This window comes from Myotis myotis, unplaced genomic scaffold, assembly GCF_014108235.1.
Source record: "Myotis myotis isolate mMyoMyo1 unplaced genomic scaffold, mMyoMyo1.p scaffold_m19_p_8, whole genome shotgun sequence".
NCBI classification, from domain to species: Eukaryota; Metazoa; Chordata; class Mammalia; order Chiroptera; family Vespertilionidae; genus Myotis; species Myotis myotis.
The window spans coordinates 69,864,819-69,881,618 of NW_023416390.1; the positions used below are offsets into that span (position 1 = coordinate 69,864,819).

A 16,800-nucleotide genomic window follows, 5' to 3' on the forward strand; every position below is an offset into this window, starting at 1 on the left:
TTAGGTTTCTCACAAAGCAAAATATATGACTTTGGCTTGTGCATATTCAACTCAAAAGGGAATGCATAAATATTTATATTTTTTAAATGGCTACCAGGGTTATCTATTTAATTTAAACATTGTTGAACAGTAATTCTTTTTTCTCACTCTCCTCCTTTTATTCACTTATAACCTTGTCATTCCACTTCTGAGGCTTAGGGATTCTGATCTATTAATAGATAACATGAATGATGAAATGGGTTATACAGCCACACCCAGCTACATTTCCCCATCTTGTGGGCTGTGAATTTCACATCTGTCTGTGTATGCATACATGTGTGTTTAAATTGTCCTTTCTATTATTACTGCTACCCAAGGTATATGGAACTCCCTTTTAGCGTCCCTACAACAATGCATCCATACAAGTGTGGATGCTCTGGTCCATAACTTATATCACGTGTCTTTGAAAATAGCAGGCAAACTAAAGATTACTATATTTGCTATGATTTAGAAAATTAACCTTTTGGAGATATCTTTTCATGGTTAAAAAATACTTTGAGGAGAATTGAAAGCAAAAGAAATTTTGTTCTTTCAAATCAGAAAAATGAACACAGTCATGAAAGTTAGACAAACAAAAAAGGACCTAAATTAAAAAAAAAACAAAAAAACACACAACTATATTTAAATGGATACATTTTCATTGGATAATCTAATGTGCTAGTCAGTCACTAACCCTTGATTAGAATGTATTGTGTATACAGTAATCATTGCACCCTGCTCCTGCTTGCTTAGGAGCAACCATAAATTCAAAAAGAGGTGGAAAACCAGCATACTGCCAACCAAACACAACCCACAGACATATATTGTTGGGCCTGAACAATGATTTCAAATGTTTTGAATGAGTTCCTATTGAAAATGAGGCTTTTTAATTTTTAAAAAAGTATCTATCTGTGTGTCTTCTCTTGAGAAGTCACAAGGTATGAAAAACTTATCAAGATATGCATGGTAACTGTCAGCTGGAGGTGGGCACCTACTACATCCTCTAAATGGCCAAGTTCTGTCTGGTCCAGAAGTTCTCTCCCTTCGCACCTGATTTTCATAGGTATCTTGACTGGCTGGGGGCATTTGTGACTGTGATTCTTGGTATCAGTCACCTCTGGGAACATTGTTCCTCTGATGTGTGGGTTGAGCAGAGATTCTACTGCACATTAAATCAATATATATATATACACACACACATACATACACACACATACATATTAGAGGCCCGGTGCACAAAAATTTGTGCACTCAGGGGTCCCTCAGCCCGGCCTATGCCCTCTTGCAGTGTGGAACCTCTCAGAGGATGTCCACCTTAGTGGGGACCCTCACCCCATGGAGGTTTGGCCAGCCTGGATGAGGGGCTGATGGCTGTTTTCAGGCTGGCCACATCCCCTTTAGGGTGGGGAGTCCCCACTAGGGTGCCTGGCCAGTCTGGGTGAGGGGCTGAGGGCCGTTTTCAGGCTGGCCAAGCACCCTGGCAACGTAAGCTCCCAGCCTCTCCTTTTTTTCTTTTTTTCTGGGATTTATTTACCTTCTATAATTGAAACTTTGTTGCTTTCAGTGGAGTTCAGAGCTGGCCCCGGCAGGTGGGAAGTTGGCTTCCTCCATCACTGGAGCAAGCAAGCCTCCTGCTCGCTCCAGCTCCGTGGCTGCCGGCCGCCATCTTGGTTGGGTTAATTTGCATATAGTCGCTCTGATTGGCTGGTGGGCATGGCTTAAGGTGTAGCAAAAGTACGGTCAATTTGCATGTTTGTCTTTTATTAAGACAGGATATATATATATATAGATTTTTTTTTTTTTTTAATCCATGCTGGTAGAATTAGAGATGTAGAACAGAAGCAAGAAGAGACTGTGTTTGTTCCACTGATTTAGAATAGGTTATTGAAGATTAACATTATTTCATATATTCTTATAATGTTTTCAACATGACCTCAAATTACCAAGAGTAGGAGATTGTACTGTGCTCTTTGTTATTGCTAATAAGTTCCCCTTTTCCTCCTTTCTTCTCTGACCTCCATTACTCTTCCTTTTATATTTTGGCAGATAATTATATCCTGGCTTCTAGTTTTTTTCTGTTCTCTATTTGAGTTGAGTATCTCTTCTGCTCAAATTTAGTGTGGGACCCTTAAATTCAGATGCTACATTTATCAGTGCTGTTGCTCTGTGTTGTGTCTAGAGCATTACAGGTACTTGGTGCCTGTCTGAAATCCCCTGCCTCCAATTCCCCCAAGACTGTGAGCATTTCCAACCAGGTCAGGTTTGCAACTATTTCAGACTGGTTGTGGTTTCTAGCCCCAAATGGCACTGGACTCCTATGTTTCTTTCCTACTTCCCTACATTAAAAGCTGCCAAATGACCTTGAGATACAATGCATTCAGGTCAGAGAATAACCACGCATCTCACCTTCCCCATCCCTCAAGTCATGCTCTACCCCACACTGACTAGTCTCTAGTTTTCCTTTCACGTCAACTTCCCACTCTGAAACCACAGCTCACTTTCTTAAAGCCAAACTATAACCCAAAGTGCTTGACCTGTAGGATAAAGCTGGTTCTCCAAGGGCAGCACCATAGCCACTTATCTTCTGAGCATCTGGTCAATTACTTCCCACCGCCACACCTTACTTGCATTAAGTGGATGTCCTAATAGTTTTCAGAATTAGGACTGAGATTGTTCTACTCACTTAACCTACATAAATGGAATCCTGAGCAGGTTTTCCCAGGGAGAAAAATAAAAATTGATCCTAGACCTCTCAATTTCCTTTCTTATTTTTCCTTCTAGAATCATTTTGCTAGAATCCTAGCATATCTACCTCAGGAACCTTCTATGTTATCATCTTACTGCCCCAGGCAAATTCAGATACAAAGTAAAAGTGGGTGAAGAACATTTTGCTTTCTCTCTTTCTCCTTGTCTCTGTAGTTTTTCTGTACTTTAATTGCGTGTCCAAGAGTCAACGGCTGCCTACCACTTTTTGAATTGCACTGTGTGATGGCTATTAATTCTTCAAAAATAAAGGGCATTTTTGGTGAGGACACATCTTGAGCTGCTCAAAGGGAAGTTTCCATATCAACCCAAAACTGGTAAACAAACAAGAAAAGAGTGAGCCTTCGTCCTTCTCCCACACACAGCTGTACTATCCTCCCCCACACAGCTGTACTATCCTCCCCCACACAGCTGTACTATCCTCCCCCACACAGCTGTACTATCCTCCCCCACACAGCTGTACTATCCTCCCCCACACAGCTGTACTATCCTCCCCCACACAGCTGTACTATCCTCCCCCACACAGCTGTACTATCCTCCCCCACACAGCTGTACTATCCTCCCCCACACAGCTGTACTATCCTCCCCCACACAGCTAGTACTATCCTCCCCCACACAGCTGTACTATCCTCCCCCACACAGCTGTACTATCCTCCCCCACACAGCTATACTATCCTCCCCCACACAGCTGTACTATCCTCCCCCACACAGCTATACTATCCTCCCCCACACAGCTGTACTATCCTCCCCCACACAGCTGTACTATCCTCCCCCACACAGCTGTACTATCCTCCCCCACACAGCTGTACTATCCTCCCCCACACAGCTGTACTATCCTCCCCCACACAGCTGTACTATCCTCCCCCACACAGCTGTACTATCCTCCCCCACACAGCTATACTATCCTCCCCCACACAGCTGTACTATCCTCCCCCACACAGCTGTACTATCCTCCCACACACAGCTGTACTATCCTCCCCCACACAGCTGTACTATCCTCCCCCACACAGCTGTACTATCCTCCCCCACACAGCTGTACTATCCTCCCCCACACAGCTGTACTATCCTCCCACACACAGCTGTACTATCCTCCCCCACACAGCTGTACTGGGGAAATGAAAGCAATAGCAAGAAATGCTTTTGATGAGCTCTATAATCATACCATAATACTTACAATTGAAATAAACCAAAAATATCTTGGAATAAGTTTTATTTCATAACGAGGGGGGAAATGGTCATCAATGGATTGAACCTAATAAACCAATTACTATGGCTACTATTTGCATTACATTTAACCTTTCTTAAAAAACAATTATTATTTGCCACAAACTAGACAAAATATTTTACATACATTACTTTTCTTTTTATCTTGTGATGAAACTCCCCCATTTTATTGGTGAGGAAACTCAAGGTCAGAGAGATGAAGTACACTGCACAACATAACGTATGTAATATCTAGCAAGTGGTGGAGCCCAGGATTGAGCTTTGCTTTTCCTGACTTCCCAGCCTGAGCTCTTAATATCTTTACTATCTCTATAAGGAATAATAGAAGTTCTGGACTAAAGTTTGGGAGAAATATGTTCTCATCATGTTCTCAAACAATTCAATTTCTCCATGTGTTATTACTTTCTTTAAATCTATTAAAAGCTCCTGTTTATTTCACTATCTTACTGGAATAATTAAGTAAAATAAGTATGCGAACTCACTTGAAAAACTCAAAATAGAATAAAAATAGAGAATGGACATTCTTCTATTAATCAACCTAAAGACAAAATAAATCTGAAATAGCCAAAATAAAAATAATGAGAAAGAGGTGTATGGAAACAAGTAAGGCCCCTTTCCAGAGTCTAGAAAAGACTTAATGGATAACCAAATAAATAGCTATGACAATAAGTAAAAACAGAGAGGAGGAACTGGCTTCCCCTAAAACATGGCAATTGACTGGACGTATGGAATAAGTGAAACCATAGAGATTCCAAAATTACTTGTTTAGATGACTCGAGAAATCAAGGTATAGATATATCAAGTAACAAACTAAAATTAGGAAAAATATTGGAAGAGAAGCCAACTCCAAAGATAGAAATTTAAGAATCAAATTTGTGAGATTACATTTAAAGCATAAAAATGGGAAAGAATGTCAAAGGTGCCTGGGTAAAAGAGAAGATGGTCTAGAGCTGCGCCATTCACTAGAAATATGATGTGAGTCACATATGTAATTTAAGTTTGTGGTAGTCACATTAGATGGGTAAAATAAAATTCATAAAATTAATTTTAATAATATATTTTAACCTACTATATAAAAAATTATAATTTCAGCACATGATCAATATCAAAATATTAATGAGATCATTTACATTCTCTTTATTTGTAATAATCTTCAAAAGTGGGAGTTCACTTTACAACTCAATTTAGACTGGACACATTTCAAGTGCTGAGTTACCATTTGTTGCTAGTCGCCACATCATAATGTTCAGCATGGCTTAAGAAGGAAATTTTGAACATTAAAGGACTTTGGGAAGACATGGGGTTGTCCAGAAGAGATAAAGAAAAATAGATAAGGTACCGGCGGTATGACAGAAACTAAGGCAAAAATGTTTCCTTCCTCATACATTTTGTATCACCTGTATATGAGGTAATTAATATGAACCAGCAACCCATTTTCCACAGATGGCATTGCTAGACATTCAACAAAGCAGAATCCCTTTAGACCAGTGGTTCTCAATCTGTGGGTTGGGGGGTCGAATGACCCTTTCACAGGGGTTGCCTAAGACCATCGGAAAACACATATATAATTAAATATTGTTTTTGTGATTAATCACTATGCTTTAATTATGTTCAATTTGTAATAATGGAATTGGGGGTCAACACAACATGAGGAAGTTTATTAAAGGGTTGCGGCATTAGGAAGGTTGAGAACCACTGTTTTAGACCCTTTTGGATGCTAAGAAACATAAAATGAAGTACAGCACTGCTTAACTGATGTCACTTAACAGGCTTGAAATGCATAGTGTAGCACTGTGAAAATAACATGCTTTTTGCATTATCCAGATATTCCTGTAAATCATGATATACTCAGCTAAGTAGTACATAAATTTGGATACTTAACCACTTAATCTTACCTTCCTTATCTTCAAAATAGATACTAACTCCCTTCCATGGTTTTAAATATGTATATATATGTATATATGTATATATATATATTCATTTTAGAGAAAGGTAGAGGGATGGAGAGAGAGAGAGAAAGAAACATTGATGTGAGAGTGAAACATCAATCAGCTGCCTCCTGCATGCCCCCTACGAGGGATCAAGCCCACAACCCAAGCATGTGTCCTGACCAGGAATCCAACCAGCAGCCCTTCAGTGCACAGGACAACACCCAGTTAACTGAGCCACACCAGCCAGGGCTCCCTCACATGATTTTTGTAAATATCAAACAATATTACATATGCAAAACACCTGATACATGATATGCATTATACACAATCATAGCTATGATTAGTATTATTAATAATCCCACTCTAAAAATTTAAGTATCTAAGAATCGTAAGTATCTTGCAAATAAGGGAATATTGTCTATTTTTTATAACACCATAGTACCTACCACGGTGTTGGAGACTCTACTGGCATATTCAACACTCATGTTCACTCCTAAACTCCACTTCCTTTAAGAAAACCATCAAGATTCAAGTAGATGATATTATATGGAGACTCAGGTTACTTCAGTTCCCAGTACACTTATCATAAAAATGAATATGGACTTTACTGTTCAGTTTCTAGCCCTTAAAATTCTAATATGAAACTAACTAAAGCAGAAAAATAAATTAACAGAAAGAAAAATTTCCCTTGACTCAGCACCTAGTTTCCTGAGCAATCTACTTTTCCTAACACTTCTAAAAACCTATCTCATTTTGACTCTCAGCTTGGCATTAAATCTGTAGAGACTAGAACAAAAATTTCTCTAAGGTTTTAGAAAATGAATCAAAAATAAACATAAAATGACTAAATTGTAATGCCATGGTTTTAGCAAAATAGCTTAAAATTGCAGTAGTTAGAGGTGGTTGGTATGAATGACGTGGTACTTGTCCTTGGTTTCAGAAAGGCACCACAGTATATAATGGATCCAGGGTTCTAATCTAACTTTCACCACTGCCAGGTTACTCGAAATGTACCCTTAAAGCAACGGTTCTCAACCTGTGGGTCGCAACCACTTTGGCAGTCAAACGACCCTTTCACAGGGGTCGCCTAAGACCATCCTGCATATCGGATATTTACATTACGATTCATAATAGTAGCAACATTACAGTTACGAAGTAGCAACAAAAATAATTTTATGGTTGGGTCACAACATGAAGAACTGTATTTAAAGGGCCAGAAGTTTGAGAACCACTGCTTAAAGCAGCCGTGGGCAAACTACGGCCCGCGGGCCGGATCTGGCCCGTTTGAAATGAATAAAACTAAAAAAAAAAAAGACCATACCCTTTTATGTAATGATGTTTACCTTGAATTTATATTAGTTCACACAAACACTCCATCCATGCTTTTGTTCCGGCCCTCCTGTCCAGTTTAAGAACCCATTGTGGTCCTCGAGTCAAAAAGTTTGCCCACCCCGGCTTAAAGTGTCATTTGTTAGAAATATGTTTCTAACTTCTCTTCCCCTAAATTTACCCTGTTTTTCATACCCAGGAGAAATCACAAACGTCCATAAAATTATCCCTGATTCTATAGCTACAGTCAACTTTGTATTGTTTATTAAATCACTAATCAAATATTCATTGTATGTTTATTATATGTACTAGAGGCCTGGTGGATGAAATTCGTGCACTGGGGGAGGGGTGTTCCTCAGCCCAGCCTGCACCCTCTCCAATCTGGGACCCCTCAAGGGATGTCCAACTGCCCACAGGGATCAGGTCTAAATGGGCAGTCGGACATCCCTTTCACAATCCAGAACTGTTTGTTCCCAACCCCCCGCCTGCCTGCCTGCCTGATTGTCCCTAACCACTTCTGCCTGCCAACCTAATCATCCCCTAACCACTCCCCTGCTGCCTTATCGATGCCTAACTGCTCCCCTGCCAGCCCAATCGCCCCCAACTGCTCTCCCCTACTGGCCCAGTCACCCTTAACTGACCTCCCCTGCAGGCCTGGTCCCCCCCAACTGCCCTTCCCTGCAGGCCTGGTCATTCCCAACTGCCCTCCCCTGCCAACCCAGTCCCCCCTAACTGCCCTCCCCTGCTAACCTGGTCAGCCCTAGCTGCCCCCCCCCCGCAGGCCTGGTCTCCCCCCCCAAAACGGCCCTCCCCTGCAGGCCTGGTCACCCCCAACTGCCCTCCCCTGCTGGCCATCTTGTGGCCACATGGGGGAGGCCAACTTTGACCACATGGGGGTGGCCATCTTGTGTTTTGGAGTGATGGTCAATTTCCATATTACCTCTTTATTATATTTGATGCCTAACATTGTTCTAGGTTCTAGGTATTCAGTTGTAAAATGATAGACTAGATAAATACTCTCACAGACCACCTAGTCTATGTAAAGATAGCCAATAAGCAATGTAACAAAATAAATATAATTCCCCATATCCAAAAGACTATTTAAGAAAACAAAAACAGAGTAATGAGATAGAGAGGGCTTTGCAAATAATGAAAGAAGATTGAATGAATTTGATGTACAATGGAAAGCTGTTTGAAATGGTTTAGTAGAAGTGTTGTATAATTTAAGTATTGAGAAGGCCACTCTGGTTACTCCTTGAGGAATGAATGTTATATGAAAAGTAGAAGCAGGGAAACAAATCAGGATAATTATACAGTAACAGGGGTAGAAGTGATGAGAAGTGATTTAATTAGGACATTTAGAGAAATCTGTTAAATAAGAGCTGAATATATACAATTAGCATTTATAAACATACAAACATATGAATAGATACAAATGGGCTTATGTAAAAATCAACAATTTGAAAAAATGTACATAAAATATAATATTTAAAAATTTATCAAATTTCCCATTTTTTCCTGAATCATTTTCTTCACCAAAATTTTCAATGATTGTGAGACTAGAGTTTTCTTATTCTCAGAGCATACTTAATAAATTACAACACAGAGAAACACTTTTAGGGCCAAAAAAAAAACCCTTACTGAAAGGTTCTGAAAGCTGCTACCTTCTCAATCTTCTTGAGTTCATTCAAAACGTGAAAATCAACATTAATCCATATATTTTTATGATTTTTCTCTAACTTGACACTAGAAAGTAAACTGTAAGTGTAGCTTTATCTAAAATTATGATGTCATCAAAATGTCACTTATTGTACTCATTTAGCACATTTTTTGAGGAAAAGCCATAATACCAAAAAACAAACAAAATTAAGAAAAAATTAAAAGAGCTATTTGTCAAGGAAAAAAAAGATATAACTTTTCAAGAGCCATTAAATAAAATAATGGTCAATATTTTGCAGGCTCTGCTTATAACTGATGAGTTGGATATGGTTTGGGGTAAGGAGTGTGAAGAAATAGTGGAATTGAGGGTACTTCTTAGTTTACTGTCCTTAAAAGATAGATGTATGTTGGTACCATTAAATGAGAAGGATGGAAATAGGGAAGAAGCAGGCTGGGTCAGGAACAAATGGGGAGTAGTTAAGAGGTTAGTCTTAAATATCCTCATTTTGTTATCTCTGTGGGAGATTCCATTGGAGACCATGAGTAGGCAATTGCCTATAGTTCCAGTGCTAAGAAAAAGATTTGGTGTTGAGATATAATTGGAATATAGATAGTATTTAAACTCATGGAACAAAGTAAGATCACCTAGGAATAAACAGAAGACAAGAGCTGGGATTGGAAAGGTAGAAATCAGAAGACTGAGTGCAAGACATTCCAACATTTAGAGGGGTGGATGATGAGAAAGAGTGAGCGAAGGAAACAGAGGAGGAACATCCAGTTAGTTTGGAGAAAAACTGGGAAAATGAAATATCCCAGAAGTTAAATGAACAGATAGGCTCAAGGGGCAATGAGTGTTCATTTGCATTAAATGCAGCTCAGATAATCTATAACAATAAAAGCATAATATGCTAATTAGACCAGACAAAGCTGGGGCTACTGAGGGAAGCCTGGGTCCCAAGTGCCAGAGGGAAGCCGGTGCCGGCAGCCAGGGGAAGGAGGGCCTACTCTTGCATGAATTTTGTGCATCAGGCCTCTAGTGGATAATATAAAGACATATAAATAGCCTTTGGACTTGGGAAAGCGAAACCATTAGGACTCTGACATAACATATTCTGTACTATTCCTATGGCATTGTATTTATACATACAAATTTATATTTAAATTGCTATGTTTGTGAAACTACGAAGTTTCCAATGGCTAAAGAGCACACTGATTCTTTGTGTCCCTGATAATTTCCAGCACAACATAGTGTACTTAGTTGCTCAAAATTATTTACGGAGTTGAACTGAATTGGGCTGATGCCACAGAAAAGAGAAAAATCAATTTTAAAATCCACAATTGTACTTATTGTGTTATTGACAAGAACAATATTTTAAAATAAGTTATTCTGCCTATTCTTTGGCATCTTGTAAGTACTCCCTCTCATCAGATGAGCTTCCCTACCATGTCAGAGGAGGAGAAAAAAAATGAAGCATGTATACCTTCAACTTTGTCTCCTCATTTCATCTTATCTATATCCACTTCACCTGCATATACACTTGTTCAGGTGCTCTTCCTTCTGTTCCAGGTCAATTTATCTGCCTGAGCTAGTGATTATATCCAGCTGTCTGAGGATCCTCTGAGACCTTGCTGCATTTCTGAATATTTTTCTTCATTTTATTTATTTGCATTCCTTTTCTCCTCTCCTTCCTTTAAACATTTATATTTTATCCCATTTTATTGGCGACTGCTATTTCAAGCTTTATACAAAGTGTATTTTACATATGTTAACCCCAATTCCTTACTTCCTTTAACATCTCATTCTAAGACTTGAACTTCACTGATGCTTTTGATCCTTTATTACACAGTTGAGAAAGGATAGAATGACAAATAGAACTTTAATCTTTTAAAATCAAGCTCAACCCCAATCATCATAACAGAAATATCAAATAAAACTGTTGAGATACAGTTTTGTACAGATTGGCAAAACCTGAAAAGTGTGGCAACACAATCTGTTGGGAAAGCTAAGGAGCTTCCAGCAGCATCCTCATTACATGCTGGGGGAAGTTCAAAAAGTTACAACTAACATGAAGAAGAGTTTGGCAATCACTATCAAAATTATTTTATCTCTTGGTTTTTAAATAAATAGTATTTCTGGAAATTCATTCCATAGATATATTTTCAAGTGTTCACAATTACATTAAAACGTTCATGTATTAGCAAAAAATTGAAAACGCCTGTGAAACTTTTAATGAGACTGAAATTATGCGTGATATATCCATGCAGTGGAATACTGTACAGCTGTAAAAAATAAGAGGATTATATAGGTTTGTATTTATTTTTAGTATGGAAATATATCCATGATATTACTAAATAAAAAAGCAAAGTATGCACAGTATGTTACCTTTAAACATAATAAAGGAAGACATGAGTTTAAAAATGTGGTTGACGCCCTAGCCGGGGGGCTCAGTTGGTTGGAGCATCATCCTGTGTGCCAAAAGGCTGCAGGTTCAATTCATGGTTGGGGTTGTGCAGGAGGCAGCCAATCAATATTTCTCTCTCACATCGATGTTTCTCTCCCCCTTTCCCTTCTTCTTTCTCTAAATTCAATGAAAACATATCCTCAGATGAGGATTTAAAAACAATGTGGTTGCCTGTTTGGTTAAGGTGGGGATGAATGTGGTATATAAAAATTAGAATGTGGGAAAAATTTTCTCTAAAAGTTTTATATTTGTTTTATTTTGATTTTGAACGACCTCACTGTATCTATCACCTATTCTCAAACTAAAAATAAACAAAATTACATATAAAAATGACTTTCATAAAATGAAAAGAAAAAAAAAAGATGATTGCAGCCTTTTTAAGAACCTCAGGGCATTTGGGGAGATGAGCTAGCGCCTGATTTCTGAGGAATACCTCTCCAGTGACTGCAACCATTGCCATAAACTTCCCTGACGCATTTGTCACCAACAGTGAGGTATATGGAACAAATAAATCCTGATGCTAAATACCCCATTGAGAAGCAAAATGTGCATATCCAATTAGGTATTTTCCATGCTCAACAACCTTGTTGTTATTTACAATCAATCCCTAGTCATAATCTGTTCAGCAAGTCCACTCTATTAGGATCTCAAACTATGTTTCTGGCCTTACCTCCTACCATTATCTATTCTTCTAGCCAACAAAACTAGACAACTAATCCTTCCTCAGAAATTTTCTGATATTCCTCCATGTTTTTGTGCCTTGACAGATTCTCTTCCTGTCACTTGGAATGTTTCTGATCTCCCAAGTCCTAGCTTTGTCTGAAAACTACTCCAAATGTTTCCCCCAAAACTGTCCTGAATTTTCCGGTAGGATATGACCAAATGAAGCAACATCTGCAAAATTCTCTAGTTTTTGGCTGACATAACAAGAATACAAAAATGTTAGATGAATTTCTGAACCCTGATAGAATATATTTTGTATCTTTTATGGCACGTAGAAATTTTTATTTGCATCATAATTATTAAAATAGTAATCATTCTAGATTATAAATTTTAGATGACAAATATTCTGGGGAGGGGGTTCATACATGGAGTAGCTGGTTAAAAGTATTTTAATTTCAGTTTAATTGAAACACTTGTGTCATTCAAACTTACCTGTAAACTGATACTGTATTTCATTCTGATGATAGAGTCTGGACAATGTAAGTAAGTAATGCTTTTAAATGTGACTATATATGTGGCTGTGTTGGGGAGCTCTGTGCTTTTCCCTACAAGTAATGAAATCACCTTTCTTCTGGGGAAAGCATTTTCATTTCTGTTGTGTGGAAGCTCCTCTTTTCAGCTAAGAGAACATGTGTTGCAGGTACAGGTGGCTCCTCGATGCATGTGTGGGCCGGTGACCTAGGCCTGGTCACTCATGGTCACTCAGGGTGTCTGTGCCCGAGTCAAATACCTGCTCAGCTATGGTCATGTGACAAAATTCAGTCCAAATAGATCTCAATCCAAGACCTTTCTTGTGTTACAGGAAAGGCATTAATTTGCAACAGAGTTTGTTGAAAGGATTGGATGTAAACTTAAAACTTTCTTGTCATTTAAGTGTGAGTTTCTACAAGAAACTGCTGATAGAAAAAAAGAACATAAGAACGAATCCTGATATTTATGTATGATCTCTTGGATACAGCCATGCCTGACTTTGCTCTCCTTGGAAATTTTAATTATATAAATCATTGCCTATCTCTATCATGTTGGCTAATTTTAGCTCATTTTTCAACCCTTTGTAAATGAAAGTCTACTATAACTGAAATTTAGAATATAAGTACATTTTATTTATTTATTTATTTATTTATTTATTTATTTACTTACTTACTTATTTTTAGCCCTCACTCTAGGGCATGCTTAGAGAAAGCAAGGGAAGGAGGGAGGGAGGGAGAAAGTAGGGGGGGAGAGAACATCGATGTGAAAGAAAAACATTGATTGGTTGCCCTCTCTATGCTCCCCAACCTGGGATGGAACCCGTAACCCAGGTATGTGCCCTGACTGGGAATAGAGGCAGGACACAAGTACATTTTAATGTCCAGCTATATAACAATTATTTTGTTATATCTATGCTTCTGTCACTAAAAGGGTTAAATTTAGGATGATAAATGATTTTTTAAAAATATATATAGCAATTGATTATGCTAAATATTTTCCAAGTTTATGAAAATACCAAAACTATCTGAAGATATAATACATGTAACTTTCATCTACCACAAGAAATATGTATGTCTTTTCTGGAATACCTAGAGCAACGGAAACATCTCTTTGATGGACCCTTTATAGAGGACAGTCTTAGGAATTCTGTGCTCAAATACCACGGCAGGACCAATGAGTAACAAAACACACTTCTGCCATAAAACCTAGCTTCCCATTTGCCTCACTTGACATGGAATTCCTCAACATTTAGCTGTTCTTGTGGATCCTGTCTGCTGGGAGACCTTAGTAGAATTCTAGTTGGAGGAAGAACAGTGGCCTGGCTAAAAAATAGAGAAACAAAACGCTATGACCTTTTTCTGTGAGCATGGACAACTTTCATCAGAAGCTCTCAATGCTGAGAAATAGGATGAGTAGATCTTTAAGGACAATGGGAGTGGGATGGCATGAGCAAAGTGAGGCCTATCCCTTTGGGTACCAAGGCTGTGTGGGGTATTCTAAATGAGGGATAGAGTAGGCCACTCCAGAACAGACCCTTAAAAAAGAAGAGAAGGAATATTAATGAAAGCATGTTTCCTTTCTGATTATTGCTGAGTGCTGGCCCCAAGTGGAAAAGAATGATATTCTTTTAATAAATCAGTTTTGAACTAACACTCCAAATGAGATCCTCTGCATTGCTGTTATTTCACCAAAATTCATTTCTTATTTATTCACTTAAAATGTATAAAGGTATAGTAACCTACAGTAACTCATTTGGAATTGCTTCTTAAGACTTGGTCTGTATATTCAAGAGATAATACATTACTTGTTTTACACGCAATTCTGAGTGTATTTTAGTTTACATGTCTATAAGTACTACTTATTGTTCTTTATGCTTTAGAATGCTAAGCTATGTTTAATTAATTCTTAATTTTACATATATCCCATGAAGTGTTTTTATTTTTATTTTTAATTGTTTCTGCAAGAAACCATTGTTTTACAGAGAATTTGGTTTTTAAAATATTACATAGTCTAAAAAACTATACTGACCTTTTTTTTTCAGTACCAAATGCTTATGTGGATATTCATTTTGTTCTAATGTGTAAGCATTACATATGTTTATTCATGCAATGTTATTTTATAATAAAATGAAATAAAGTAATAACATATCAACTCAAACTATCTGAATTACACAGCTTCTACAGATACAGAGGGTCAGAACCACAATATTGAAGGCAGATTTAAATAATGTTTTCCATTGTGAGGTAATGCAACAAATTAAAAAGCTAATCAGTATATCAAAGCAAATTCATATTACCAAAGTCTTCTTACATTCTAACAATAAAAAATGTATTGAACACCAAGTCTTAATTTGTTTTTTTTGTGATCATTTTAAGTTAACAAGTAGCAAGCTTCAGTATTGACAATTGAAGAGGTCTTAAAATGGAGTGTACTAGTATGCCTAATAATTTCCTGCTAACTTGACCATATAAAAAAACACACATTTATATATGTCTTTCAATAGAAGACAAGAAAATTGTTGCCACTTATCAACCCTGTGACCATGTTTAATAACACAAAAATATAGGTGTTGTGGGGGTCATCTCTTCCCCCATCCAACAGCACAATAAAAATAATATTAGAAAATAGTGGATCATATCGGGGGCTTTTATTAAAATTCTTTCAAAAATCTACAGTCAGATTTATTTCAGGTATTTGTCTCTGAGATTAGCAACACTTTCATATTTTTTGTACATATGTTACAGCACACACAGACATTCTCTAAAAGCAAGAAGTCAATATAAAAGTTCTTGTCAATTTATGATTAAGAAAACCTTTTTATTACTAGAGTTTTTATTTTGGAAAATCTCAAGGAAGGAAAATTATATAATTACATAAATAACAAAAGTATATCGCTAATTTGCCTCTTTCCCCAGAAGTAACCTTCGGTGAAGTCAGCTGTGACTTCTGCTTTAAACATACAGTTTTGCTTATGAAATAAAACTTGCACTCATTTCACTTACACCTTAAGTAAAATTTAGAAAAAAATACATCCAAATGTCACAGTACAGAGCTTTCTTTTGCATTTTAAACTTTGCTGATTTTTAATAGCTATTTAATAAACTACTCATTTAATGACCTACACCTTTTCAAGGGTTTCTAGTGCTAACTTTATTACAGCACTTTACAGTATCTCTCACATTGCAATCCAGATGTTATTTCTTATTGTTAAAATGCCTTTTTTCTTTCATTTGCTGGATCTCAAATAGTACATATTTTTATAAAACCAGTTAAAAATGCAAACTTTCACATTTTCTCTAGTAATTATTTTTAAAAAGCACTTTCAAACTAAAAATATACCTTATTTCGTCTTTAATATTTTACTATGAAATCTGAGTAAAGGATCCGAGTATAATATCTCAATAAAGAAGCTGAGAATTTGACAGCTGCGAATATGAAAAGAATATTCTTGCCTGCACCAAAGGAAACAAACTTACGTTTCAATCACAGGCGGAAACATCACATTTTTTATAGAAATGTTTGTATGTTCACACCAAAGCTTAGGATAATCTGTCAAATGTTTTCCAGTTTAAATTTCATGTTCAACATAAAGTTAAAACTCACTTACCTTTTCTCCGTGATGACTTGTTATTGAAACTGCCATCAACTTGTTACTGTTAATGACTCTTTCAGCAAAAACGGAAAACAGTGAAGTCACATGTCGTAAGAGTAGGCCTATGTTGGATGCTGTTTAATTTCAGAACTGAAGAAAAAAAAAAGGAGGGGGTGGGGGTGAGCACAAAAACTTTTAAATAAAACCACTTCCTGCGTAGTTACGGTTAACCACACACATCGCATCATTACTCGATTTGAAGACATTGCCTTGTATAGTCAACAATATCGCTATTTTTCGATGTGATTTTCAATTTTCAAACACTACAGACTTGTATAGGTATCACCAATTCTGATTTAAATGGGGAAAATGTGCAGTTAAAATTTTGGCAGGGGGAGGAGCCGGCTGCTCAGCACTGAGGGAACTTCCTCTTTCTCTGGCTCCTAGCAAGGGCTTCCAACCTAAGTCTTTACTCCCCGTGGCTGCCTTGAGCATTCTCCCAGGCTGTCAGAAGCTCTGCCTACTAACTGAGAAGCCAAGAAGCCACTCCCAGTTCACAGACTCGGGGCCTCGGTCTCACCCATGGGTGGGCCCACAGAGGGGCTCCAGTTAATAAGGTCATGGGTTG

The 16,800-nt window shown here is 37.6% G+C and overlaps 1 protein-coding gene across 1 annotated transcript in view; it reads right to left on the reverse strand.

The window, feature by feature from the left end:
• Window positions 1-16,317, reverse strand: part of ARHGAP15 (Rho GTPase activating protein 15) — a 666,367-nt gene extending 650,050 nt beyond the window's left edge. The window contains exon 1 of the mRNA XM_036320866.1: window positions 16,188-16,317. The gene's annotated coding sequence lies outside the window, so the exon portion shown is untranslated. The remainder of the gene's footprint in view (window positions 1-16,187) is intronic.
• Between the last annotated feature and the right edge of the window lie 483 nt (window positions 16,318-16,800).